We start from the raw sequence: 27,845 nt of genomic DNA on the forward strand, positions 1-27,845 counted from the left end.
TTCTTGGATTCGTAGACCCCTCATCCTTCCAATGGTGTAATCTTTGTCGATGTAAATATTCTAATTGTATATCCTGGATGTCCCATTTATTCCACCTGGTGGCCTACACTGCCTGGAAAGAACCCCCAGGGGTTAGAAATGGTAGATTTCTTTCTTTTGGTGGCTTTTGTTAATTAGCTTGGGTTTCAGGCACAATAGTGGAACTGCCACCACTATTTCTAATAAGTAAAAATGGAAGCCAATAAGGGAACAAGGTAAAAGGGAAAAATGACAATAACTAACTAAATGATAGCTAATGAAGCCAGGCAAGACTTTCATATCAACTGGCCCAAGTGGTTTTGTTGGTTCAGGACCTGATCAAGTATGCAGGGAAGTAATGTCCATTTCCTCATCCTTGGGTTCCCTGTACTTAAATCCCGAGGTAAGTAAGTGTAACTAGTTCCAAGCTTTAGATCATTAAATGTGATTTAGGTTCTTACTCGCTCTAATGAGAACTGCATATAATTATTTTTATAAAATCTCCCACATGATGCTTTAATCAGGATTATGGCACATCAGTTTTAAACAAAACAACAGTCTGTGCAATTCGATCCATGTCCTGTTTACAGACTCACAGATGTTAAGCCATAGGAGCGATAGATGGTGAAGCAAAGCAGGCAAATCACAGCCCAAATAATTGGCTGTTTGGAGACTTTAGTTTACTTTAGTTTGCAATATTAACATTCATGTTTCAACCAGAAAAATGAATTCCATGACCTGGATTTTCGGAGAGGCTCCACGTCTAGACCACATTTTTTCTTGTAACCAACCAAGGTTTCACACTTACAATCCTGTGTGCCATTGAGTAATGTGGATGGGTGAGAGAGCTGGGTGTAAAAGTAAATCGGGATTTGGGGGGTTGTGTCTTACTGAAAGGCCCATGCCTCATGGACAGAGCCAGCTGCTATATACTATTGCATGTTATAGTTGTAAAATATTCGTATTTTTATAAGAAAAAGTCAGTAGTCTGGGGCTCCTAGTGTTTAAAAAAATCCCTGATTTTAAATTTGGGAAATTATATTAAAACATATTTATGCATGCACCATTCCTGAGGCACCCATGGGCCATTAGTTTGAGACTTCTGCTCTGAACTGTGTATATTGTCAGGATAGATATCACATATCCTTGTGTTATTATTATTATTTTATTACCATTACTATTGCTATTATTATTATTATTATTAGCATCTTTTTCATTGTCTAGTGCCCTGAAATGAAATGGACACTTGATGGGTGTGGAATAAATGACTGAAAGGCACCAGTGGGTGTAATGGTACTAAGTTGGAAAGGGACTCTTCCATGGGCAGATAGGTAGTGGCAGAGGCAGATGAATATCATTTCAAGTTCTGCCTAATGTCCTTGAGCCTACTGCCATTCCCCTTTTCAAGGTTTTAGTGATGTAAAAGCAGAATAAGAGGATTGCAGATATCCATTAGGCTGTGCATCAAAAGCCATTCATAGCAAAAAAAAATGTGTTTCACATGAAGGGGAAGGGGCAGCGAAAAGAAGGTGCTGATGATAAATATTATATTATCTTGCATCTTTTAACACAGACTATGTTCTGACAAAATATACAGATATATTCTTTCATTTTATCTTCACAAACATATCAGACATTTCCATGTTCTAGAAGAACATGGGAGAAACTGGGAGAAAGAGAAATTAAGTGAACCAGTCCCAAATCGTGCAATTACTAAACTGAATCTACCCTACCTTAGGTGGCTTTAGTTCTCAGTACCTCTAAAGTCTCTAAAGTCCACACATGGCTTTAGTTCTCAAAACAACCATGTAAGACGGATATCATTTTACATATATTTCAAGGGAGGGGAAAGTCTTAGCTAATGCAACAAAGAGGCATGCACCCAGCAAGTGTAACTTGTTAAAACTAGATTCAAATCTTACTCTTTTGACTCACAAGAACATGCCTTTTCCATTAATAACAAGACTTGCTCTTCCAGGAGCACCTGGGTGGCTCAATTGGTTAAGTGTCTGCCTTTGGCTCAGGTCATGATCTGAGGGTCCTGGGACTGAGCCCACCATCAACAGGAAGCCTGCTTCTCCTTTTCTCTCTAACCCAGCCCTCCCCACTCATGCTCATGTTCTCTCTCTCTCTCTCTCTCTCTCTCAGATAAATAAATAAAATCTTTAAAAAAAAAAGTGGGGGGCACTTGGGTGGCTCAGTGGGTTAAGCCTCTGCCTTCAGCTCAGGTCATGATCCCAGAGTCCTGGGATCAAGCCCCGCATTGGGCTCTCTGCTCAGAGGGAAGCCTGCTTCCCTTCCTCTCTCTCTGCCTGCCTCTCTGCCTACTTGTGATCTCTGTCTGTCAAATAAATAAGTAAAAATATTTAGGGGAAAAAAAAAAAAGGATTGTTCTTCCACATGTTCTGTTTGTATTATATCGTGATGGCTCCTAATATCCCTGCAGAGTAGGCAACACAATCTACACTTCACGGTTGAATTCAAGCTCCTTGTCCAAGTGTGTGTAGATAACAAGTCATCCCAAGCACAGATTTCAATCCGAGGTACAAGTCCTGTTCTGCCTGGTTCCACCATGCTTCTTGCTATACAGTCCTCCTATACCCTCCCCTGCGTAAACTCATTACTCATCATTCCACCTACCCAAAGACAGCTTAGGGCAAGCCTGCAGCTCTCTCTTCCCCAGTAAGTTCTCTCTACCGTGTTGTCTATGTTGTCTATGAGTGTTTGAGAACATTTAAACTGTGTTATTAAAGCCCTGCTCCAGCACTTCCAAAGGCTTCTCCTCCCACCTAGAATAAAATCCAAATTCTTTCATGGGATTTATGTGTCATAGACTGCCCCTTTCAGTGAAAATTTTCTTCTTCCAAAACTTGTTCCCTCACTTTATTGATCAAATAGTATTTCCTCAAAGAGGCAATGTTAGAAATCATTATCTAAAATAGAATGGCTGGGCACCTGGGTGACTCTTATCAGTGGAGCATCCAACTCTTGATTTCAGCTCAGGTCAGGCAGGATCTCAGGGTCCTGGGATTGAGCCCCACATTGAGTTCCCCACTCGGCAAAGAGTCTGCTTAACTCCCTCTCCTTCTACCCTTTTCCCTACTTGTGCGTGCCTGTACTCTCCCTCTAAAACTATAAAGTTTTAATAAATCTTTAATAAAATAAAAATGAGTCTCTGTTTTAAGTTTGTCCTCTTTTTATCACGTAGAGCTATTTAAAATTATATCATCTCTGTGTTTTCTTACTGCCTATCTCCATCACTGGAATGTAAGTTCCATGAGGGCAAGGTTATTGCTGCATTCACAGCTGTGTCTAAGCACTTAGAACAGTGTCTGAGTAAGTCTGACCTGCACAAATCCCCTTTCACGAATGGCCAAGTGACTTCAAGGGTCCAGGTACATTCTCTAACATTTGGCATGCACGCTGATGTTTTCAGAGCCGAAACACAAGGAGAACAGTCGTGTTATGAAATCACTGAAAACAAATGCTGTGAATAAACACAGATGTAAGAAAAAAAATGTTTGGTGGGTTCCAACTAAGTAACTGAAGAATAGAGTCATAGACCTTAGAACAGAAAATAAAAATAATTAAGCTGTGAATGTTGTTAGGAGAGATTCCAATTCTTTCAAAGATTCATGCAGAGAAAACAACTTGAAGTTAAAAGAAAAAGTTTTTTTTTTTTAATGGAAGAAGAATAAACGTTATTTTCCTTTATCCTTTCCTTAAGTTGGAAAATTAGATGAAAGACAGAGATACGAAAAGAGGAAGAGGTGTGTAATTTTGAGGGCTATCATAGAAGTGGTGACTTTTCTGTAGTACACATGTAAGGAAGGAAACCACACTGATTTCAAAATTGGAGATTTAAGCAAAAGTTGCTTTTATTGACTTTTAAGAAGGAAGGTAGAGTTTGCTTGTTTAGGTTTATGTAGAATGATGGGCCCTGACAGCCAGCATTTCTGTCTTGAAGTGTTTTCATGCAGATAAGATGAAGACATCCATGCCTGACTCTTCGAGGAACCATAATCCCATCTTGGCATTTGCTGTAAATGGAAACTCTCTGTGGGCAGACAGATAAAATAGTTTCCTTCTGACATTTGCCTGTGATGATGACTTGATATAAACAAAGTAACTACTTCTCTGCTATGCTTGCAAGGCCCTGGAGACCACATGTTCCTGTCCTCATTACAGCCCAGGGAGTGGGGGTGGGCCTAGTGTGGTATGATTGAAATTGAAAACATGGTGGTCATGTTATGTTCATTCTGGTTGGACTCAAACATTGAGTATTTGCTACGTCCTAGTCTCCAGGAGTGCTCTTCCTCTGGTGCCCATTGGTGTGTATGTGTGCATGGACCTTGCAAGGCAACTGACTTCTGGCCTCCCTGCCTTCCTCACTAGTCTAGATGTTGAGATTCAGTTTATTTCTTCCAAATCCCAGCCCCATCATCACCCCCATCATTGTCTCCTCTCCACTAGTCTCTTACGCAGCAGAGTAGACAATGAGTCTGAGCTCACGCAGACCGAGTTTTCACCTCAGCTCTATTAATTTGCTAGCTGAATGAACTTGGCAAACATATTTTTGTCTCTCTGACCTATATGTATAATGGGATTTAGACTATCTACTTTGCAGGGTTGTTAAGATAATTAGAAATAAATTGATGTACTAGGTACTCCGTTCACAGAAGTTGAATGAATCTCTCCATTGTGCCAAGAAACATAGTCAACTTTTAGCCTCTTTCATGGTCTAGACTTCTTTTCTCCAGACTCCTTTTTCTCACTGATAATTCCTCTGATTCTACTTTTTTGTTTATCATTGAATTTGTACATTTTCCTGTTGCATTGTATATGGTTATTGCAGATAATCCTCAAAGCCTTTGTGAAATTGGTAGTGTATAATATAAAAAAACAATATAAGCAAACACATAAAATAAAACAAATAAATATGGCCTCCAGCCACAAATTCCCAAAGCCTCATATTCTCTAGTTTTAAACTCTGTCAACAATGATGATAATTTATAAATCCCAAAGAGCCAACAAAGTGAGAATTGTAAAATTTAACACAGGGCCTGTATGTGCAGAAGCAATACTAATTGCAGTCATTTATGTCAACAGCTTACCATTTATACCTAATTACCATGCCTCAAAATTGCATTATGTATATCATTAGGTGTGTGTCAAATTAACTCTGTTGTAAGTTTTATTTGATTATGCCACTATTCTCCTCACCTGCATGCTCAGTTTTTATAGTTTGTTGCTTATGTATCATGGTCAATTGCTCTCAAGCTTAAAAAAAAAAAAATGGTAAAGACAGCAACCACTGGAGAGAAGAGATCTAAAACTTGTGATATCTACCACTGAAGAACTGATTGTTGGGGAAGAGAGGGATCCAGCCTATTAATTTGATGACCCTAATGTTGACCTGCTGCTGCCCACCATAGGTTTGGGTTTGGTTTGGTTTGGTTTGGTTTGGTTTTCCCTTTCCCTCGGTGGCAATAACTTTTTCTCCATTAGTGTAGGAAAATCTGACTTGGTAAAAACATAGGATTTAGTAGATGTGGATTCAAAGATCTGCCATTTACTTGGTGTAAAGTGGCTGGTGTATGTTTCCTGACTGTCCATAATCTCAACTTCTTTGGAAAGGAATGCTGATATCTCCTTCATAGACTATTTGTAAGGAGAAACAGTGACTGTTCATTCCCATTAAAAAATGGTAATATTGTTTCGTGTTTGGGAAGCTCTAAGTAAGTGATAGAGTTTCCTACCCTCATTCTTCAAATGTATTCATCCCTCCGGATAAGTATCCCTCAAGTTCTTCAAAATCTGGATGAACTCTTTCATACAGGTGGACATGTTCTTTGTTGACATTTGATAACGAGCTCAAATGTGACAGTTGGCTTTCAAAAGAGGACCATAACCTCTTAATCCTTGCCTGCTTGGTTTTCAGCTAAGCCTTTGAAGTATCACAACTGGAATCACAGAGCATCATATATTAGCTGTAGAAAGAAACATAAGGATCACCTTGTCCCATGCCTTAGTTTTCTGACAAGAAACACTGGGACCCAGAAAGGTTAAATGACTTTCCCATGGCCTCTCAGTTGGTTAGTGACAAAACAGGGACAAAATGCTCACATTGATCTTTTTACTGACTAAGTACAGAGGTTGGCAAACTATGACCCACAGGCCAAATCTGGCCAGGCGCCTATTTTTGTAAATAGAATTTTATTGGAACAGTGACATATCCATTCATTTACATATTGTCTATGGTTTTTCATCTACAACAATAGTATGAATCGTTGTGACAGCGACCATATGGCCTGCAATGCCTAAAATATTTACTTTCTGGAACTTTAGAAAAAGTTTGTGAACCCCTGATCAAGAAGAAAAGTTCCAAAACTCCAACTCATGAAGTGAGTTATCACCCCATTTTTTTTTTTTTTAATCTGAGTGGAAAAACCAACCAAGAAACAATGTTCAACATTTTTCACTCTGAAGTGAGTTTTGTATCCCAAGAGTTACACAAGTGTGATGTCAATGCTAAAAGCAGCTGTTCCTGTTAGGGGGCAGGACTGTGGAGGTTAGGCAGTAAAACCCATAAAATATATGTGTCTCTGAGCCACTTCACATGAGCATTCTCTCTCAGGTCTGCGCTGAGTTCAAATAAGAACTCCACTAAGGGGTTCTCACTTGAAGGGCAAGACGTGTGTGTGTGAGAGAGTGGACTGGAAGATTCCTGTGGGTCCTGAGGACAGATCACTGTCTCAGTCACTAAAACACAGTCTGTCGGCCATATGCAACACACCTCCAGAATACCTGTTCCCCACCTAAAAGGGGCAACTCAAATTCAGCCTAACAATAGAAGAAACACCAAATGCCAACCCTGTTGGAATAGATAGGTAAAACCCAGGCTCTGCTCTTAGGAAGAAGACAGCTGTGAGCAAGACGCGACATGCAACTGGACTCCCAGTGCAACTTATCAAATGCTGCAATAAATAGAGAATCACCAAAAATAACTCTAATGACCCTTCTCTGTTTCACACTTGAAAAAACCGAGCCTCAAAGGTTTTTGAACTAATGGGAACACTTGGGGACAGATCCTTAAACACTGGCAAAATCTTTTGCATGCTTATTATGTACCAGGCTCTGCTCCATAAGCTTTGCATACATATTAGATAATTCAGTCCTCACAATAACTCTGTAAGGTGGCTTTTGTTGTCATCTCATTTTGCAGAAGAGGTAGCTGAGGCACAGAGATAAGGCACTTCCCTGGATCAATCACATTGTTAGGTGCACGATGAAGCTCGGGTTTGCCTCAGCCAGAGCTTCTATGTCTATGGACTCTTAAGGATTAGGCAAAATGCTCACATTTACTGGGTCCTACTCTGGGCCTGACACAGACATGAGGTCCTGCCATTCCTACAGTAACTGTTGGGCTGCGGTTGGGCATTGGCTTAATGGTGATCATTTCATTCATTTCACAGATGCATAAACCAAGGCTTGGAAAGCAAGATCACCCTGTGGTCATTCTGATAATCTGTTCTGGATCTGGGGGTCACAGTACTGCCTCTCTGATTTGTCTCTCCTCTTGGTCTCAATGCAACTTTATTGTCCTCTTACCATCTGCCGTCGGCCTTGCCAGTGTATCAAACTACCTGTTTACGTTTTTCAGACGTAACCTAAGAGTCTTCAAGTCTTAAACCTATTTACAGATTGAGATTGCTGATCGCAGCCATATGCCAATTCTATTTGTCTCTGTTTTCTGAGATCATGTTACATTAACTGGCACAAATGTACCTTCTCCCCAAACCTTCTTTTAGAAGCACTTTCCAAAGCTGGCTGGAGTCTTTTTGTGTGTCACAGAGGGGCTGGTCAGGAATGAACACTATCTCTAGAGCAGCAAAAGCTTTTTCCATTGCACTTATCCGGAAGAGGCTCCACTGCCCTTGCTCCAAAATTTCAGGGAACTGAAACTGGTCACTGATCTAACAATGGCTTATCCTGGAGAACCACAGCCATTTAATGTTTTTCTTTCAAAGGTTAATTAATTAATTAATTAATATATTGAGTTCATGAATCCAAAAAGACTGGTGACAGACCTCAAGGTAAACACTTCCCCTCTCATCTGTCCCTGTTATGCATGTTAAAAATATATCTGCATTACCTTGAAAAGCAATATAAGGATTAAGATGTCCCAACTAATTATCCAAGGGAGAAAAATAAGCATGGTTAGAAAAGGCAGCTTCTGGGAGATGGGAAAGAAAAACTGAAAATCTACTGTTTCCTAATAAGCCAATTAAAGTGGATATACTTTAAGTGGACCCATCACTAATAACATTTTACACTGTGCTCATGCACACGCGCACACACACACACACACACACATACTTTATTTAACACATGGTCTTCTCTATTTTCACATGCAGACATAGACCATGGGTTAATTTTAGAATTCCAAAGGATAAAAGTGCTACTTGGCAAACTCAAATATGATTAGAGGAGGTTGAATAGCAGTTGTTGAAAGGCCTAAGAGTGTTCAGAGTGTAAAAACGAAGGTCAAGTTGGGGCATTATCACCGCCTTTGAATATCTACAGGGCAGTCATGTAGAAAATGGAATAGACTCATTTCATTGTTCCAAAGTGCAGAGCTAGTATGACTGATGGAATTTACAGAGGCAAGTTTTGGCCAAAATAAGTATAAAAAACTTTGGAACAATTAGTTCTATCATAAAAGGGAATGATTTGCTTCGGAGAATAGCAAAGTCTTTCCTCATAAGATATTTCAAAAAGAGGCTTGTATGGGTTACCTGTCAAGGATTTTGTAGAAAAATTCGCACATTCTTTAAACAGCAGCAATGGTTCTCAGTCCCAGCTATTAAAAATTCTGAGACTGGGGTCTTACCCCACAGATTCTGGTTTAATGGATCCACAGTGGAGCCTAGGCATTAGGATATTTATAAGCTCCCCATCTGATTCCAGTGTGAAACCAGATAAAGAAACACAGGGCTAGGGAAGGCATTCATCTTATTTGTCACTCTGTTGACAGATATTAATGGAGCAAATGCAGGAGGCCTGATTCTCTGAACTGAAGTAGGGAGAGTAGCAGATGCTAGTGGTGCCCACCCACACCCCTCACTCCTAACACTCCAACACACCAGAATTTTCACCATCTGAAGACTGTGTTCCCACAAGAGGCCTCTTTACGTATCACATGGCAGGACAGAAGTGCCAGAGCATCGTTGCTCCTTGGACATATTCCTCAAGGCAGGATGGATGGGAACTCGCTCGTTCTATAGCGGGGCGACTCTGAGGTGAACGTTCTACAACTGGGCCTCACAGTTTCTCCAGTGAAATTAAGTTCTAACCATCTCGCCCCACCTTCATTAGCTAACACTCATTTTCTGAAACCTCCTTTCTCTTCTGTGTCTCATTTACGGGCCCCTTAGAGCTGTTCTTTTTACCTCCCAAAAAAGTTCCCTGCAGCTGAAAACTTTCTCAGAGTCTGCTCTGACAGAATCCAAACCAGGCTCATTTGGGCTTGGGGAAGCCCACACCACAATGAGGAAAGCCAACCAGTGAACAAATCTCATAACTAAAGGAGACCATATCCCAAATATTTAGGCAATTGGAATGTTCTGGAGGTTACCTAGCTGCTGCATCACACTCAGTTCTCTGGCAACCAAATCATGATGAGTCCAGCAACATTTGATGCCAGGGGTCACACTCCAAGCCAGCATTCTATGTCCTCTTTAAATGATAGACATTATCATTTTAAATATTTATTAACCAGTATTTATTGTACATACATTCCCCACATTTTATCTCTATGTTTTTGTCTAGTTTTCTATTTTTTCTACTTTTTGATCAATGTCATTAGCCTTTCTCCCTTCTTCAGAAAATCAATGGATGGTATGAAATATTTAAATCATGTCATTATGGTATGAAGGGTTAAATTTTTATAAATCCATCAGTAATCCTGACCTCAACCTCCAGCCTTAGCCTAAGGTAGTTTTAGGTTGGCTAACCACTCCTGGAATATTCTAGGTGGAATTAACCCCAGGGATGGTTTCAATGACCTTGGTTCCAGGATTTTGTACAGAGCCTCACCAATAGTTTCCATAGCAACCAAAGTTGATAAATGAGGATGATTTTCATTTGCTTGTCTCTGAGTTACAACTTTCTTTTAATAGGAAACTAGAGGAGAAATATGAAATATGATTACCAAGCAGAGAGGGTTATATGCTATTATAGGATAGGATTACCAGCTATTTTCTTCAAAACTGAAATTTAGATCTTGGCTTGTCTGTTCTCTTCAAAGTCCCTCAAATCTGTCATGTTCTTCTCCCACACCCTGCCTTTCGATGTTGTCTTGCTTGGAATGCCCTCCATTTTCCTCTCTGCTTTTCTGTATTTGCTCCAGCTACTATTTCCATATCTGCTGCCCCCTCCCTTAATAAACTCCCCTCTTATCCTTATCAATTTTAATTCCACACGATGTATATAATGATTATATTGTTGTTAGGTGGACCGGTTAAGAACAAAGAAGTTGGCAAAAGACAGATCTGTGATTCCAGCTCTGCTACTTAACAATTCGGAGGCCTTGAGCTATTGGCTTCACCTTCCAGGGTCTCTAGTCCCTCCGTTGGCAAAATTTGGATAACAATAGAACTGACCACCTCTGTGGTAAAGGATTCCCCGGGATCCCGGACAGACTATCTTAGCACAGTGACGGACATGTAGTGGACATTCAGTAAACGATAGTAAAGCAGGATCTGCTTTCATTGTTGGGTCACTTCATGAGGGAGCACTCACATCAGGAGCACAGATGGGACAGTCAGACAAATCCTGCTTCACGACTGCCCTACACACACGCATTGGTTTTTGTAAGTTAGAGTGCATTCAGCAAGTCGCTATACCCCTCAGGCTCAACATCTTTATCTATAAAATGCATTGGTCACCACCTACTTCACATAATGTTGGTCAAGTTTAACTCAATACATCACCACATGAGAAGCCCCTGGCCATTGTGTTTTTAGTGGATGTCCCACACATTTATTTCCCTTGCCCCACTTCTTCTCACCTACCCTTTACAAAGCTGTAATTGCCTTAAAAACAGTAAGCATCAGATGTTCACCAGATTATTAATGCATCATTACATGACTGAGGACACATGTGCCTTTGGTGCAAACACATGCAGAGCATTTGCATGCTAAGCTAACAGTAGGTGTTCTTGATCTTTGGGTCTGAGAACTTTGCGCACCTAAGCAGAAGGATAAATCGAGATATTTAGGCTGAGGAGACAAAGGTACATCACCATCTATATGAGACAACTTCATAAAACTAGGTCCCGGGTTATCTTTCCAACACAGCAGTCTCAAAATGTAGATATACATGGTTTTAAATGAATTCACTTGGCAATCCACTTAAGGGCCTAAGGCCAGTGAGTTAAGACATTTAATTGAAATTCATATGACAACGACAACAGAGGAGAACATTTTTAAAGTGTTGAAACATAGACTTAATTAGTAGCCCATTAGGAGGTCCAATTAAGGAAGAACATCTTAGCAATGCAATGCCGAAAATCACACAACCAGTAAGTGGCAGAACAGATTTTTAAACATGGTTCATTGTAATTCCAAGTCCTCCTGGCAAGGTTAGCAACAGTGAACAAGTCTTGGGTGCTCAGGAGGGTGGTCGGAGAAGGAACAGTAACCCTGTGAGCAGGCAAAGCAGGATGTACCTGGAGGACACAGGAGGATGAATGTGTTTCTGTCACTTCTGTTTAAGAAACCTTCCATGGCTTGGCATTGCTCTTAAGAAACAGTCTAAGCCCCTGAGAGCAGCCACAAGGCTTTCCAATGTGTGCTCCAGACCAGTTCACCCTGAATCACGGACTGCTTCTCCTAACTGTACTCAATGATCTATGTGTCACTCCGGAATTCTTTCAGTGTAAGTCTCTCTTCTATGGCTCTTGATAAATGTTCTTCCTCTTGGAAACTTCCATTCTCTATCCCACTCTGGGGTGTTAGCTAGGACATCCCATCCCAGATCAAGTCTTCAACATGGGACTTCCTATTGCTGCCTGCAGAACATCTCTCCCATCCTGATTTTCTGTTAGTCACTTATGGATCTCCAGCACAGGCTTAAAATGTGGGCAAGCAGTAAGTGTTAAATAGGCATTTTAAAAAAATGAATAGGCCTGGATATGTCAAAAGAAGGACAGAGAGCTCTCCAGGAGGAGGGAGAGAGTGCTAAGTAACAACTACCCAGGATCCAGTATCCAAAATCAAGATTATCTGTGTCCATAATTCATATTTATAGCCAATTTATAAGCTGCCAGAAGAAACCCTGGTATGGAACTACAACCTTCATTAGGAAAGGCAGTAAATGAATGCATAAAATTAATAAGTTGGAGCTGAGATATCACACATTGGGCAGATTTAGAACTATGGGTCATGGTACTTCAAATTTGTTATTTAACACAATGACAAATATAATAGAGGCCAAAATTCTTAAATATATTGATATAATAGCAAACATACACTTTCTAGTTGTATTATTTAATCAGAAATAAATTTTGCTTACAGAAAAAAAAAAATAGATATTTCAGTTGGGAGTTAGGTCCTTTACACTGCATTTTTTTTTTTTTTTTTTAAGTAGTAGAGAGAATTAAGGACTTCCTTCCCCACTCCACCATTCCCAAGAGTTTTTGGAATGATACAGAGGTACTCACAAGAGACAAAAGCTTAGATTTTCAACTGCTAAGACAGAGGTTATTGAACAGCAGCAACACCTGCCCAAAAGTCAAAAGTCTGGACCCTCTCATTGCCAGAGAACTGGACTGGGAGGGTCAAGAGGCTGCCTTTGTGCTCCTCATGGATGACAAGGGGATTGTTCTGGCTGCAACACAAGATACACAGGCGGCCTGGCTAGATGTAGACCGTTCAGTGTTTGTTGGTTCCGTTAAAGCTCTAGGACTTAATTTTGTAGTCAGGGTCACAAGAAGAGAAGGAGGGCAGGCTGCCTGGATGCCGTGATTTCTCCCTTGGATTCTCACTACACATTCCATGTGGCTCTCAGAACTCATAATGGCCCTTAAAAACTGTTCAGTTTTTGCTGTTGTTGTTTATTTTTTCCTTCTATTTGAAGAAAATTTCTTAACCACGGGAAAGTAATGTAGAAAATCATGTTGTTTGCCTTGGTGACACATCTTACAGAGAGTTCTGAATCCAGATAATGCAGCCAAAAAACTGGCTTGTGGGTGATATCGACCTCCATTTTCACTAACATCACAATAAAGTTGGTTCTTTTTTGGGTTTGTTTACTCTGTGACAGGCACTTTCTTGGATCACATGGTACCAAAGCCCTATTTCCTCTCCTTCCTGCATTTAAGTTTTCTTTGTAATGACAACATCAAAATGTAATGTCTAAACAGCCACATTTTTTCTTTACTAATTTATCAAAATTAAATGTAATATATAAGGACTCAAAATAATGTAATTACTGGAAAAGTGGAGTAAAGTAGGAGATACATGTAGACAGACTAAAGGGGGTCATATGGTCTGGCTGGAAATAAAAAAGAATTTAATGGAACACGCACAACCTTGAAGAGTTCCACGAAAACAATGCATATGATTAACAAAAGTTAAAAATGATATATTTGCCCACAATTTTATAAGAATTTAATATGTTCAGGGAAAACTATTGATGAGATTCATTTATTCTGTGTGTGTGTGTGTGTGTGTGTGTGTAATGCCTAGTATTTTATAGGCACAGTTTAAGGAGATGAGGATATAACAGGGAAAAACAAAAACACAACTCCCTGCCTCAAGGCATTTCCATGGTAAATTATTTTTGGAATTAGCTCTTGGGATACATAAATCAAAACTAAGTGAGAATATTTAAATCAGTTAATATTCTGGAAATTTTGGAAAGCATGCTTACTAGAATGATTTGAACAGTAAATAATACGTTAAAGTAGATCATAACCCTTGAAGACAAGACACAGTTAACCTAGGAGACCCTTGTGTAAGGCAAGGCTGGAGCAGCATGAGTTGAATTGTATGCATCCAGATATCTTCATTTATTCAAAAATCCCTTCAACTCATATTTATTGAATCCTTCAATAAATCAAGATCACGTTCACAAAGGTAAATGGTGGTTTTTACCCAACATCTTCCCAGCATCTGTATCAGTGTACTCCCTTTGGAATAGTCACTGTTGAAGACAGACATCAAGAGATTATGCAGGGGGCGCCTGGGTGGCTTAGTGGGTTAAAGCATCTGCCTTCGGCTCAGGTTATGGTCCCAGGGTTCTGGGATCGAGCCCCGCATCGGGCTCTCTGTTCGGCAGGGAGCCTGCTTCCTCCTCTCTCTCTCTCTCTCTCTGCCTGCCTCTCTGCCTACTTGTGATCTCTGTCTGTCAAATAAATAAATAAATAAAATATTTTTTTAAAAAGAGAGATTATGCAGTATATTTATGCCTTGATGGCCTGAGATCTTCTTAAGTAGAGAATAATCAAGGAGGTAAGCTAGCACAAGCCTCTTTGCAAAGCAAGAATTCTCTCTGTTACAAAGTCTCACCCACTTGGGCTCCAGGTAACAAGCAGCTCTGCAGCATAGGCTGTAAGTAGCTCACTTCATCAACTAACATCTGAACTATTGCCAAGTCTAACCAGGGATGCAGTCTAACCAGAAAGACATCTGGAACAAGATGGTACACTTTTATGGCAATAAGTATGAAAGGTTATTTCAGATTGTAGAGCATCAACCAAGCTGTCTGTATTATAATTTCACAACCCCTGTCTGCATTCTGAAATCCAAAAAGATCTGAAATTAAACCACTTTTTTCCATAGGTCGCTTGATGAAGAAACCTAACCTGAACTAATGCAGGCTCTTTATTTATACCACATTGTGTGACTATTCATATATTTTCCTATAAAAATATTAATGTGTTTGATTAAGAGTACTCTCTTAGACCTCACTGGAGTTTTAGTTAACATACAGTACATCCATTCAATTCTTCCTATACATTTTTTAGCAGATTTTTTAAAATTTTTTATTATTTTCAGCATAACAGTATTCATTATTTTTTCATCACACTCAGTGCTCCATGCAATCCGTGCCCTCTATAATACCCACCACCTGGTGCCCCGACCTCCCACCCCCCCGCCCCTTCAAACCCCTCAAATTGTTTTTCAGAGTCCATAGTCTCTCATGGTTCACCTCCCCTTCCAATTTCCCCCAACTCCATTTTCCTCTCTAACTCCCCACGTCCTCCATGCTATTTGTTATGCTCCACAAATAAGTGAAACCATATGATAATCTTCCTATACATTTTAAAAAATTCTGAAAACAAACTTGTTGTCAAGGTTCCAAAAATGGGGTTGTGTTTTGGCTAAGGCTCTCATTTCTTTTATGAACCTCTTGATGATGAGCTACATCATCATGCTACATCTCATCTATATTGATGATAGCCATCCCTATTTTTATTTATTCTTGATTTATTTAAGGTTCAGTCACAGAGCATTCCCCATCTTTGTGAAATATTCTTGATAAGTATGAAATTTAACAGCTTTATACAATTCTGCCATATGGATACAATATAAATTATTTAAGTATTCTTCTAATGTTGGAGTTCATTTTCAAATATTTGCTTTCATAATTCTGAGCTGAACATCAAAATCTGCTCACATGTCTCTATCCATTTAGAGCAGATTCTAGAAAGAGGACTCCTACCTGAAAGGGCCAGGGTGTTAAGCTTGTTAGCATTAAAAGAAATTGAATCTGACTTGAAAAATTTATAATATTCTTGAGTCCTGCCCCTCCTTCAGGAAACATCAGGAGAGACAGGCTGTGCGTGTGCATGCATGCGTGTGCACGTGTTTGGGAACAAAACAGCGGTATGAGTGATTTTTTGGCACAATAACGATCTGGGCATTTAGCAACTAGGAAGAAAACCAAAGTGGCAGCTTCCAGTGGAAAGTATACCTGCCCAGGTGTCAGGAGAGCTGGCGCAAGGTTCCTGGCTTCAAACACCCTTCTGTTTCTCTCCACTCCTCGGTTTCCCTTTCTCTGTTAACCTCTGCCCTATTGCTTTAAATGGGCTATTCTGAAGATAAAACAGTTCTCGTGAAAAGCCTTTTAAAGTAAAAATTTCTGTACAACTGCAAGGTGTTATTTATTCAACACACCAGCAATGGAAATTTTTGTCAGCTGTGTACTATTTACAGTTACTAGCAACATGTATCAGATTTCAATTCTTCCCGTGAAATCCAAAGCTCAAAATCCCATTAAAAATACTTAAAAACATCAAATCCTCCCTATAATTAATAACAATGATTGGGCACAGAATTCTCAAAAATAGACTTATCTCTATTAAGCAACAGCAAGTACTAATGAGAAACTGAAGGAAGTAGATAATTATAGACCCGAGTCTCCTTTGCCACTCTAAAGAGTACATTGAACATGAGCAAATTGAAGCCTTGCTCATATGACAAGTATACTATCTCCGAGTGTTAACACTGAGACCTCGTCTCTCTTCCTCTAAAGAGGTGAAGGGTTGGAGGAAAAAGGCTACAGCGAGAGAAGCCATGTCACAGAGCAATCTACCCCAACTGCTTTTTCAGGGGCTGGATATACTTCAAGAGGTTCTTTTAACTTCTCTTCTCTTAGTATGTTTCAACTGGCAATAAGTCTTTGCTCAACGGCATAAAGATGATCAGATGGCATTTTGTGGAGTTCTTCAACTCTTGGGACTCCAGGTCTGTGTGCATGTGTGTTTCTGTGCATGTGAGTTGTGGTGTGCATAAATAGAAAGTTTTTTATGTTAAATGCTTTGTTCTACATCGTTCATTGTGTTAGAAATACTCCAGGATTTCTTGATTAAAGATACAAATCATGGTCTTTACCTAGGAGTGGTTCATAGTATAATAAGAAAAAGGAATAAAATAAGTAAATGAATACTTACCATGACAGATTCATTTCCAGGATGGAGGGAAGTCTGAAGAGTTGTAGGAGTGAAGTAGAAAGGAACCAATCCCAGTATATGGAACCCTAATGCCATCCATCCCACAGGGCTAATAGGGGTTAGGCAAAAAATGTTCTGGAGAGGAAACATTTGTTGTGGTGGGCAGAATGTAGCTTCTTGTAGAATTATGAGTAATTCTAGAGAGCTGACATGCAGTTCTGTTGGTGTGTATGAGAGAGAGAGAGATGAAAGAGAGAGACCGGAGGGAAGTAAGCCACTGGAGAGAATCAAATCATGTAGGTTCATATATGCCATATTAAAGAGATTAGTCTGAAGTAATAGTGCCACTTATTCTTCTGTCAATAATCAAATTAAATAGGTTTTCTTTCAACCTCAGGGACTAATTCTTCAATTTGGTTTTGAGAGTAGAGCCTGGCTTTCTCTATAGCTCAGACATTCATTCCAACAATGCCAGAAGAGTTGAAGCTTTACTGTATGGTAGTTGAGGGATAAAATGGCAAATCTTAAAGAAACCCTTAAGTGAAAGAAACAGAGTTTATCGTTTTTATGAAAAGGCATGCTTAACTATCCCTAAAAGCCACAGTCAAATAGGCTTTGATATGAAATAACTTTCATATAAAACTTCTTTCAATACTATCCCATTAAGAATGCAAGATCCTCTAGAGCAGTAATATTGAGTGATTTTAAAAATCCTGAATGGAAACAAGATATTGATGATTGCTCCGTACAGAATCATGACACAAATGCTTTTAAGGAACCAGTAGACCTTGGCATATGTTCACCCCTCTGCTCTTGCTTGGCTGCTGTTGTGGAGGAAAAAGCATGTGAATAGGCAAAGGGTAAAGGAGCACATAGACATTTCATCTCTGTCAGTACCTAAATTCTGTCCAACTCTGATCACAAGCTCCTATGAGATGCTGACACCCAGATGTCGTCTGGGGCCTTTGGCCTTCCCTCCACCAGCTTCCTCATCTTCAGTGGATAATCTCTAACATTTCTCCTGGAGCTAACCATTGTGCTCACTGCCGAAGTTTTCCAGGAAATCCATCAAAACTGAATTGCCCCCGAAATATAGATCAATGGGACAGAGAAGGCCTTGACAGGGTATTCCTTTGGCTTATGTTCTGGTGTATACCCCAGTAACTTTTTCCACATGTTGTTTATTCAGCAAAACAACATTAGGCTCCAGGCTCAGAACCCTCTGGTTACCATGCTCCTGTGTTACTTTTAACCCAGAATGACCTATATTTCTTCTCCCTATACTTTGCCATCTCTTCAATGGCAAAGTTCAAATTAATGTTGATCTCTAGAGTTTTGGACAATGTTTCTATACCTGGCAATAGCACTGATATACACATGTGCCAACTTCTTCTTACAGAGTATAAGTTTCTTAAAACTTAAGAGACTGGTTTTAGTTTCATCTTTTATTCTCTTAAAGCATCTAAAAGAGCAATGTCTTGTGTGTGTTTGAAGCATGAGTGTCGATGAAGAAAAAACTCTCTAGAATTGGACTTCACTCACGTAATTTGTTTCTGAGCTATTAAAGCTACATAATTAGTGAATGGGCTCAGAGTTTATGTTAGATTACCAATCATGGTCAATAGATTTTAGCTACACCAAGCTATGTGCGGATCCAGCCAGAATCAAGCTTTTTCTTTCTTTCCTTTCTTTTATGTACAAATACAGTCTGGTTAATATTAACATGAAGAGCAAATTTGGGGAAAAATAACATCATAAAAGTGTGACAGGTTAAAAAATAAAATTAAAAATTATAATATGTGGTTTTATTTATTCATGTGTTTATTCATTCATTCACACATTCAAAGAACACTGATGTGATGTCAATGTTGAGGGGGAACCTATTCTAGACAATAGAATATGACAAGGAAAAGGACCATTTGACCCGTGAGGAATTCATGACCTGGTGACGAAGATAGCCACGCACAGAGAATGCAACATGCTTTTCTTCCTATGTGCTCTCTGCCCTTTTGCCATTATATATTCTATAGTGTGCCCTTTAGGGATGCCTTGTCCCAACTTCTTCAGGGACTTATTCATAGCATCCTCTATGGATGCTATTCATAGCATCCCTCTATGAGGGATGACTCCTTCTAATCTAGACTGTGTAAGATGTCCTTCTGGGCTATCCCATCTTTTATTTATTTATTTATTTATGCCATAGGGAAAATAAATAAATAAACAAACAAATAAATAAATAAATAAATAGGAGATGGGATGACCCAGAAGGACAGCTTAATGGAGTGTAACAAATAGCATGGAGGACATGGAGAGTTAGAGAGGAGAAGGGAGTTGGGGGAAATTGGAAGGGGAGGTGAACCATGAGAGACTATGGACTCTGAAAAACAATCTGAGGGCTTTGAAGGGGTGGGGGTTGAGAGGTTGGGGTACCAGGTGGTGGGTATTATAGAGGGCACGAATTGCATGGAGCACTGGGTGTGGTGAAAAATTAATAAATACTGTTATACTGAAAATAGATAAAAAATAAATTTTAAAAAAAAGGACATCTTACACAGCCTCGATTAGAAGGGACTAAGTCCCTGAAGAAGTTGGGACAGGGCATCCCCAAAGGGCACACTATAGAATATACAATGGCAAAAGGGCAGAGAGCACATAGGAAGAAAAGCATGTTGTTTACAATGGCCAGAGTTTTTCTGATGAAGAGACATTTCCTAGAGGACTTGAAAGTTCATCTAAGCAATGTATATAGAAGAGGTCCACTGCTCCCAGCCAGCACCTCCAGCATTTCGATTTGATTCTGTAGGTTTCTAGCACAAACAGAAATATACGCCAGCAGAGGTGCATACCTTTGTCCTATGATTGGCACTCATTGTTTCGCTTTTCTGATTGTTAGTTCCCCCTCCCATTCTAGCACCCTAAGCATGCAGCAAAGGAAGAGCTCAAAAGTGAAGGCGTGGGTTCATTTTTCACGCTCTCAGATTCAGCTAGAGCTCTGGAGTTAACCATGATGGAATACCCACGGTCCCCTCCTTGAAAGCCTCAGACTATTATGCAATAAGACTATACCCTTAAAAAATGGGGAAATGTAATGTAATTGGAAAAGAGCATCGTATTATCTTAAGTATGAAGACCACATGCCCTAGATTCTGACAATTTCAGCACTTCTCATGTAATGCTGGTCAGTTCGTACAGATTTAGGGTTCATCACTGTCACCATAATACATTACGCAAGAGTTCAGAGAATTTCATAATAAATAAAGATCAAGGCCATTGATACATCTTTATGAGAGAGGCTGTGGTTTTCCTAGCTTTAGAGGATGAAATAAGAATAAATGAAATTTGTAGGGCAAAGAGCAGCATGAATCACAGAACATAAGAATCACAGTCTAAGTAAATAATTTAGAAACAAAATAAAACAAATAAAACCTAGGTCACCATACCTCATTTTTGTAGGATTTTTCTTAATCCATGGATGTGGATGGGGGTAAATGCACAGATCTAGATGTTGGTGTATATAGTAGTAATAGAGAAAGGAATGAGAGTGGAAAGTCAGTAGAGAGACTCATATCTGTAGCTTCACAGGGAAAGATACATCCCTTTGACAAATATAGAGGCATACACCATTTTATTGTGCTTCTCTTTTTTTTTTTTTTAAAGCATTTTTAAGGAGTTTTTTGTTTTGTTTTGTTTTGTTGTTGTTGTTGTTGTTGTTGTTTAAGATTTTACTTATTTATTTGACAGACAGAGATCAAAAGAAGGCAGAGAGGCAGGCGGTGAGCGGGGTGGGTGGCGGAGAGCAGGGCCCCCACTGAGCACTGAGAGCCCTACTCAGGGTTCAATCCCAGAACCCTGGGATCATGACCTGAGCTGAAGGCAGAGGCTTTAACCCACTGAGCCACCTAGGCGCCCCTATTGTGCTTCTCTTAACTGCACTTCAGAGGTATTTTTTTTTTTTACACAAATTAAAGGATTTTGGCAATCCTTCATTAAGCAAATCTATGAGTGCCATTTTCCCAACAGTGTTTGCTTGCTTTGTGTCTCTATGTCACATTTTGGTAATTCTTGCATATATCTAACTTTTTCATTATTATTGTCTTTGCTATTGTTATCTGTGATCAATGATTACAACTCACTGAGAGCTCAGATAATGGTTAGCATTTTCAACAATAAAGCATTTTTTAATTAAGGTGTGTACACTGTTTTTCTACACATAATTAATAGATTAATAAACTTATTTGACACTTAACAGGCTAAAATAAATATAACTTCTTCATTGGGAAACCAAGAAATTCATTTGACTTGCCTTATATCAATATTCACTTAATTGTGGTGCTCGGAGGCCAAGCCTTCAATATCTGCAATATATGCCTTAAGTTATTTTTAGGACCCTTCCCTTTCAGCTGTCCATGCATTTTTTTCTTATCTCTCTTCAAGCCCATCCTTACTAATCTAGTGTAGATATGCATAGAGAAACACAGAGCAAAGAAGGCACCAAACATACATCTCTTCATAGAGGGAAAGATTGAGACCTGAAGAGATGTAAGACTACCTAGGTTCCTCCTCTTCCCTATGACTGAGCTACGATGCAAAGCTGAATCATCCGCTGCCAGCACTCATCTTGCTTTCTGGATACACACGTGGCCCTCACCTAGAGCTGGCTTGGGAAATGCCCTGCTCTCCTGCGGCTATGAATCCTCAGAAAATTGTAATTCTAAGGCTTCAGAAGAGGCGAAAAGCCTGGACATCCGTTAGTTTATGCAGAGAACTGCTATATAATTTTCAAGTTTTGAGGCTCTTCTTTCTTGTCCCTTTTGCCTTTCTACTTAGGAGGTCTCTGCTTCAAAGGGAAAGAAATGGGAATTAAGATGGAGCTGAGTAAGTCTTGCTGGCAGCCCTGTCCTTTTCAATTTAATTCAATCCTCCCAATAATCTTATGGCAGATATTTTTATCCCAATTATACAAATGAAGAAAGTGAAATGCTGGCATCAAATGTCAGCTCACACACCCGGGAAGAGGAAAGATCACAATGGGAAGCCTAGTGGGTCTGATTGTAAAGTCGGTGCTCTTACTGAAATATAACAAGTCTTCCACAAGGATGAGCTTTTGGGGTGGAGTCAGGTTGGGGGACTCTTGAGGAATACTGGCTGCTAAGATCAGGAAAGAGTGTTGAGAAATACAGGTTCATCTCCAACACTACGTGGGGAAGATCATTAGAATATTGACTACAGCCAATTATTTGTATTTCTATGTCTTTCATTTCAATTATCCAGATGAATTCCAGGCCCCAGGACTATGCACAATTGAGTTTTATTAGATAGTGTGTTTTATTGACTTGAAGTAGACAATATGGATTTTACGAGATAGAAATAGCATTGTGCCAGACCCCTTGCTGGGGGTATTTTACTAATGGCAAGCTTTCTGAAGAAGAGATTGCCGTATAAAAGAACCCACTACAATATTGTTTCCAAACTAGTTTTTATTATAGACCCCACAGTTACTGTCTGGGACCCCAGTTCATTAATGCAAAAGTCAAGGAATACTTACCCATCTTCCCCCTCCCTTTCTTTTCCTTGAGCTAATTCATCTGGGAAGCATTTTTATTTAATCGTCTCACTTCTCTTTCCCTTTAACGGAGGAGTCATGTTGTCCTTGTAATTTTTCCTTTTCACAACAGGAAGAGAATGAGGGTGAGAGGCGGTAACTAATGGCCCCATGGAAAGAACCCCAAAGAAACTCATCGATTCACAGAGGTGAAACTGTCACAACATCTCACCTTTAGTCTTTACAAATGAGTGAAACCAGAATTAGGCTCTACATACACTTGAAAATGCATTCAGCTGACACATAGAAGAATTAGCACATTACACCGGTAATGTTGCAGGGAGGAAGAGCAATTAAGGACCTACGACAAAAGAGGGGGCTGCTTTCTCCACTTCAGCTTCCTTCAGAGCACAGCGGTTTTGCCTACCATAGCAAAAGACACTTTGCACTTTAACAGGGGCCACAGGTTTTGTGTATTGGTTTATATCTCTATTCATTCATTTCAAAAATCCACCATGAGTTTGGTGTCCCCTGTGCTAGAATACAGATACAGACAGGCCAAGATGTAGTAGTGCCTCTCAAGGACTACACAGTGTACCCCATGGGACAGATCTGTGACTACGTGGGGGAAGGCAAGCATGGCCCGGCTTCACGGAAAATCAGTGCTGGGAACAAAGGGATGCACAGAGAGCAGCACTTGATGAAGAAACAGTGCTGGCAAAGGTTTCACAGGAGAGGGGACACTTGAGCTCCATCTTCTCCAACACTCCATCCAGATAAGCACAGTGAGAGCATTTCCTGTAGAGAGAGCAGTGTGACCTCCAAGTCCCCATCTGTGTCACCAGGTCCTCCGGTGAGAAGTAACACAAGAAATGATCACTGTTGGAGAGCCTCCTCCAGACTGTCTGGGAGCTCAGGTCACCTGGGGCGGCAAGTAACATTGCAGAAGCTGGTTGATGTAAGAAGCTTTGAAGAAGGCTGAGGGACACTTCCAGGCACTTCTTCTGGACCAAAAGGACTTGGAAGGAAGAGGAATAGGCACTTAAAGCAAAGACAGCTATGGAGGAGAATGACAAAACTCTGGGTTTGAGTTCCACCTCGCTACTGATGTGAATTAGAAAAGTCAGTCTTCCTGACTTTCGGCTATCTTTTCTGAAAAATGAAGATTAGGATATCTAATCTATCCTCTTCACAGTGATGGTTTTTAGATGAAATGTATAAAATGTTTTGTAAACCAGACAGGCTTCCACAATGGAATAATGCACTATTATTATCCTTCTTGTTGCTCTATCAATATCACTATTAAGGAATTAAGGAGAGAAATGTAAGTAGAGGTGCCTGAGAAAATGCAAACTGATGGTTGATTCAGTGAGTGAGGGAGAGGAGTATGTTTGTACAGCCAAAAGGCTGATAAGTGAACACTTACTATTGAGTGGTATTTAACATGCCAACGCACTTGGCCATGCATTATTGCATCTAACTCTTCAACAACCCTGTGAAATTGACAGCACAGTAATTGTATCTCCAGATTACCAGTGAGAAATGGAGATAATTGTTAGCCGAGTGCCTGACACATAGTGAGTGCTCATCAGATATTTGTTATTATTAATATTGTTACTTTAGCATTACTACTATTTTATCACAATTACTTAATGTTCATATGGTTTGAATATTTGGATGTTGCCAGGAGCAATAATAATTAACCAAGCGGCTGATCTATAAAATGGGGTCAATTAGGTTGATTCTATTTATCTCAGATTATTTGAATAGGAAAGTCAGATGACCCATTTGGAAGTATATTATGTAATATGGCCAGATAAATGCAAGTCACAGTAAGATTACATTCCATAAGGAATATCTATCTGTGCAAGAAAATCTTAACACTTAATAGCTGGGCACGTGCACTATATTCAAATATCTAACTATAATAACACAAGCCATAAACTCTGCAGTTCCCAAAGCCAGCAGAAGAATTTGTGGAGAGTAACCATGTCCATTCATTATAGTGAGCACCACATGCAAGGTTGTGGGCTCTTTCAGTCAGCAATCTGTAAAGGAGGAGCAACAGTTTCTGCCCAAATACCCAGGCCTTTCCACTCAGGGATAAGGTAATCGTTACATAGCCTCAGCACCAGCATACTTGAGGTTCAGTGCATGGCCTTTGCGCAGTTTGTAGTTTGGATGTCTTCAGGTTCTGCTGGTTGACCACTGACACAGCTTCAGTCCTCTTTGGCTGACTTTAGGCAAGGCTGCTGCTCTTTTGTGTCTCTCTAGATTTGCCTCCCTGGTTTGCGTTCTCAAAGCTCTGTGGCTGCCCCTCCTCTGACGATGGCTATGGGAGAGCTTTCAGTGCCCATTTGGTGTGTCGACATCTTTCCCGCTCAAGTGTGCTCTGAAAACAGGCTCCTTTTAAACCTGATGGCACTGCCTATATAACACACTTAAATATTCTCCTTTATCCTGCCAAGGGAGTGCAGGATACCCCCATTCCCAAAGAATGTGAACACATTCAATAGACTATATCGATACTTATGAATATACTTCTGCTCATGCCTCTTTGATGTCTTACCCGGAGAGGACCAGGCCCTTGGTTTTCATCCAATCTTTACACGTAACCCCAAGATGCCTATGCTTGAAGCAGTGTCGGAACAGAAAGCTAAATGAAACATTGTCCTTGTCGTTGATTAAAAAGGGGGTTCATAAGAGACGGAATCACTTTCTAAAACTTTTGTAGTGGGAAGGAAAAGTATGCAAACAAAGGAATGCTTGTAACGTACCTATGGGACTTTTTTTTTTTTCTCCTCTAAAAGGCTTTCATTTAGCTTCTGCATAGAAACCACCCACTTCCCTCAATAGAGAAATAAAAGGAATGTGCTGCAGCTGTATCTACAAAAACACATTTGGATTGAATCAGCATGCAACCACTGCAGCTCAATGAATCCTGAGATCAATTCCCAATCTATTAACTTCCAATCACCTACCCATGAGGAAACTGTTGGGTTTGCTGAAGCAATGACACAATTCAATTCCTGATTACAGAGTCTGATGAGCTTGAGATTGAATCCCCGCTTTGGCAGTTATGGACTTAGTCAACTTATTTAACCCTTTGTCTCCACCTCCTTATCTGCAAGTGAAGTTAGGAATAACTAACTGTCCTGTATCAAAAACACTCTACGACATTCCTATATAGGATGAACGATAAAGCATCTTCATTTAGAATGTGATCTTAATGGTCTTAGTATCAAATGCATCATCAGAGCATGGATGTGAATTAGAGAAAAAAGATTTGCTTTACTAACCCAATAAAGAGATTAGAAGAGTGGAGCCTCATCAACTTGAAACAATACATTTAAGGTCACACAGTCATTCATCAGAGTCAAAGCTATAATCCAAGTCAACTAATGTCCTTAGGCCAGTGTTCCTTTTATTAAAACACAAGCAGTCATATTAATGGAAAACAGATCAACTATTTCCCTGGTTGTTAGATTTTCCTAAAGAAATCAAACTTCAAAAGCAGCTACTGCTACTAACATTTATGGGAATATTGTGAATATTATTCTTGGCATTTTTATATTTCTGGGGATTGCTAATATTATACCAGCATGACCTTTCTTCTTCCCCATTTACAAAAAAGCGGAAACCACCCCAAATTGTTTTAATTGATGTATATTTATTCAGTCAGTGTTTGAATGTCTACTCGGACCACCCCATAATACTTTATTAGGCACTAAAGGAGAAGTGTGTCTATGCTGAAGTTAGAAACCTAGTTGGTGAGATAAAGTACATCTTCGAAGTATTTAAAAAAAAAATCATGCAAAAATGAAAGGATTAAATATCAAGACGAAACTGGGGCTCACAATGAATGTTTGGAGAATTCTGGAGAATTCTGGAGAAGAGGGGAGTGTAAGTGGGGTGACCAGGATATCCGGGCTGGCCCAGATAAATCTCAGTTTATGCATCTTTTTCAGGCATAGTAATTAACGGTGTTCCTTTCATTCTCAAAAGTATCTGGACACTGCATGAATAGGCCAAAAGGCAGTTGTTTCATGTAGAATAATCATCTTGCATGAAAGAAGGGGACAGGTGGCTCGGTGGAAGTCTGCATAACGGTGCTGTTCATCTGAGGTTAAGAGTCAGGTAAGGCCAAAGATGCTGCCTTGGCCTTGGGAAGGACCTTTGCTGCCCACGGATGAAAGGGTCTCCACCTCTTTCTCATTCCTCCTCACCCCACCCCATATCAGAATTAGTGCTTTAAAACCACCCAAATTCAACACTGATAACAAAAGCAATTTCTTGGGGCTTACAGAGGGGATGAAAGCTGATTAGATCCAGACCCTGGCAATATATTTGCAATTTATAATTTTAAGTAGCAAATCCTTGTCATGGAAAAAGAGAAACCAGAAGAAGGATTTCAAAGTCTAATTATAACAATAGTTGTAGCCTTGAATTTGGCAAGTTGACAATCCATATGGAATGAAGATGAGGTCCCTGGCTGTGATTTAATGCCAAAAAACCTTTCTTTACCTCTGTGCATTTAATTCACTGTGATTCTGCAGCACTCAGGATTAGGGGCAGTATCTGTTTACTCATTTGCAACAGTGACAGAAAGCCTGTTAGAACGAATGTAAGCCAGGTCAGCTGGGGTCATCCTTCCCTCCCAATCAGATGGGAAAATAACAAACCTAGATAAAGAGATTTTAAAGCAATCATGCTGGAGCTTCAATTAAGCTTTCCTTATCCTATTTAACATGATTTTCAGGCCTTTCATCTTAAACCACAATTTTATTATGCTCAATCTAATACCTTGTGCTGGAGTAGGATGTGCCTATTATCTTTGCCAAAATTTGTACAATATGCAATATCAAAGGTCATCTTTAAACAGAGAATAAGCAAACATTCACAGACATGCAATATTGGAAATGTTGGGTAGTTCTGCTCTCTCCTGATTTCCCCTTCCCTTTCTCATCTTGTAGATCTCTTCATTATCTCCATTCATTTTTCTTAAACACAGTCAAAGTAGATATCATTACCCCATTCTAAAGAAGGGGACAAGTCTCCTCTAACTGAGTAGTATGTCAGTGGTCACACCGTCCTCTGTCTGACCTGCCAGTGGGACAAAAGATCTGCTTGACCCTAGAGCCCACCAAGTGTTCTTCACTCCTCTCTGGCTTTAGAGATTTATCCCTTAAAAGGATTTAATTCATGAATGTGATCACTTCTGAAGAAGAACTACACCCTCACCTACTCTTTCATGTGAGATAATTTTTTTTCTTAGCCTCTCTTATCATCAAACTTATGGGTTTTACTGGATATAAAGGTAGCAAG

At 39.8% G+C, this 27,845-nt stretch overlaps 1 protein-coding gene and 1 pseudogene across 2 annotated transcripts in view; one reads left to right on the top strand and one right to left on the bottom strand.

Annotated features, from left to right (window-relative positions):
* The window catches only part of LOC131827705 (large ribosomal subunit protein eL43-like), a 63,044-nt pseudogene extending 43,032 nt beyond the window's left edge, over nucleotides 1-20,012 (top strand).
* The window catches only part of CNTNAP5 (contactin associated protein family member 5), an 842,021-nt gene that overhangs the window by 725,557 nt on the left and 88,619 nt on the right, over nucleotides 1-27,845 (bottom strand). The window lies entirely within an intron of this gene.

Source organism: Mustela lutreola, chromosome 3, assembly GCF_030435805.1.
Source record: "Mustela lutreola isolate mMusLut2 chromosome 3, mMusLut2.pri, whole genome shotgun sequence".
In the NCBI taxonomy this organism is placed as follows: domain Eukaryota; kingdom Metazoa; phylum Chordata; class Mammalia; order Carnivora; family Mustelidae; genus Mustela; species Mustela lutreola.